Source organism: Physcomitrium patens, chromosome 26 (genome assembly GCF_059467195.1).
Source record: "Physcomitrium patens ecotype Gransden chromosome 26, ASM5946719v1, whole genome shotgun sequence".
Lineage (NCBI taxonomy): Eukaryota > Viridiplantae > Streptophyta > Bryopsida > Funariales > Funariaceae > Physcomitrium > Physcomitrium patens.
In genome coordinates, this window is record NC_143435.1 from 715,001 (window position 1) to 717,500 (window position 2,500).

Below are 2,500 nucleotides of genomic sequence, written 5' to 3' on the forward strand. Positions count from 1 at the left end.
AGACAAAGAGAAGGATAGAGAGAGAGGGAGAGTTAGACCCCCGGAAGAGAATCATAGGTGCTGCGGCCTTTTTCGGGAATGTGACCAGGAAAGAGAGAAACCGACGAGGCCGATACACACATTAAAAAATGAAAAAGTAACCATCACCGCGAAGGATTTTCCTCAAAAGACAAATCAGCAAGAAGTATGTCCAATCCCGGGGCCCATCGCCCCTCCAAATTAATGGAGGGGTCGGATAGAAATTTATAGAAATGTTACTTTTGTGAAACCCCTAGCCGACGAGAGAACTCTCACCGGTTTCGAAGTTCCATTTTCACATTCCGACCTGGGATGTTATGACTCCTCGGCCCACACTGCGAACGCGTCCCACACCCCTCCAAGTTTATCAGGAATTTCACCTGAGCTTGCAATAGAGATCGAGCGCGGTGGCGGTCACAGTGGTGGTCGACCAGGCGGAGCTTGAACGGCCTCGGCAAACACTTCTCCCCACCCTCCCAAATGAATGAGAGAATGGCTTGACAATACCGAGGCCATCGCCCCCCGCCAAAAATGGTTACTAGCTCTTGGGACTCGCTGCGACGTTACGCGTATCGGCACAAGACCAACCCTCTTTTTCCAGTCGCCCGCGCACCAAAAAAAATTTTGGCAGCGGGACTCACAATCCTTGACAGCCAGCTCACCATATAATACTCGGCGACCCTCCGCGGGACCTCCTCAGAGGGTCGCGTCGCCGGGAAACTAACCCCCACTCCTCACTGATCCAAGGTAACACGCCAGAAGTATCCAGGTAACCCCAGTAGTATCCAGGTATCCCCCTGCGAACGTCGGTACTGGGCTCAAAGAAGGCAGCGAGCAGTCGGGACCCGTAGGCACCGAGCAACCGTCACCCCCTCACGACTTTTCCCGAGACGCTTCAGAGGAACCCTTCCCCACATAGTACTCTCTGTGGGATTCGGCAGGCCCCCGTCCTACTGCACTAAGGAAGTTCCGAGACACACTTTTTTTGTGGAAGACCACCCACCCTCCCTGTCCTGCCTGCTATCCCCGCCGCGACTCCTGGTCCCGGCCCTCCTCCCCGACTTCCTCCTTGTCCCGCTGCGAGTCCCGGACCTCCTCCCCACTACCTACTCCCGCCGCGAGTCCCAGTCCCGGCCTTCCTCCTCCTCCTCCTCTTCCCTAGTCCCGGCGCGAGTCCCGGACCTCCTCCCCCACTTCCTAGTCCCGTCGCGAGTCCCGGACCTCCTCCCCTCTTCCTAGTCCCGGCGCGAGTCCCGGACCTCCTCCTTCTCTTCCTTGTCCTGCCGCGAGTCCCAGTCCCGTCGCGAGTCCCGGACTTCCTCCTTCTCTTCCTTGTCCCTGCCGCGACTCCCTAGTCCCGTGGCGAGTCCCGGACTTCCTCCTCCTCTTCCTTGTCCCGCCGCGACTCCCTAGTCCCGTGCGCGAGTCCCGGACTTCCTCCTCCTCTTCCTTGTCCCGCCGCGACTCCCTAGTCCCGGCGCGAGTCCCAGGCGCGAGTCCCGGACTTCCTCCTCCTCTTCCTTGTCCCGCCGCGACTCCCTAGTCCCGGCGCGAGTCCCAGTCCCGTCGCGAGTCCCGGACTTCCTCCTCCTCTTCCTTGTCCCGCCGCGACTCCCTAGTCCCGGCGCGAGTCCCAGTCCCGTCGCGAGTCCCGGACTTCCTCCTCCTCTTCCTTGTCCCGCCGCGACTCCCTAGTCCCGGCGCGAGTCCCAGTCCCGTCGCGAGTCCCGGACTTCCTCCTCCTCTTCCTTGTCCCGCCGCGACTCCCTAGTCCCGGCGCGAGTCCCAGTCCCGTCGCGAGTCCCGGACTTCCTCCTCCTCTTCCTTGTCCCGCCGCGAGTCCCGACCTCTTGTCCCGCTCCCTTGCCCAAGTCCCGACTCCTGGCTGTCTCGACTCCTCGTTGGCCGCCCAGTCTTCCGCATAGGTGGAAATAAATAAATAAATCATTTTTTAAAAATCAATTTTAAAATTAACTCCCTGTCTCGACTCCTTGCTGGCCGCCCAGTCTTGCGCCTAGACAGAAATATAAATAAAAATAAAAATAAATTGGTGAATTAAAAATATTAAAGTAATTTAATTAACTGGAATAAGGTAGAAAAATAAAAGGCAGAAGAATACTAAATTGATTTTTTCAAGTGCCACGTGTTACCTTGCTGATGTGGCTGCCACGTGGTAGTCCATGTCATGTCAAAAATCCACTAAATCGTTTACATGTCACTTTGGAGATAAATTTGTGTGTGTGCAATCAATTGGTTGTACAAATATGTTAATGACTTGCTAACTAATGCATCGTACAGGTAATCATTGCCCACTAACTAATCCATCACCACTGAAACTTAATGTCTTCAATTCTTCATCCTTCACACTCCACATCCAATTTATTTTTGTTTGTGTGAATTCTTAAATCTATCTTCTCTTTACATACTCCAAGCCCAACTTTCTAAACCCTTTATATAATCTATGTGAATCCTAGAATCTAGG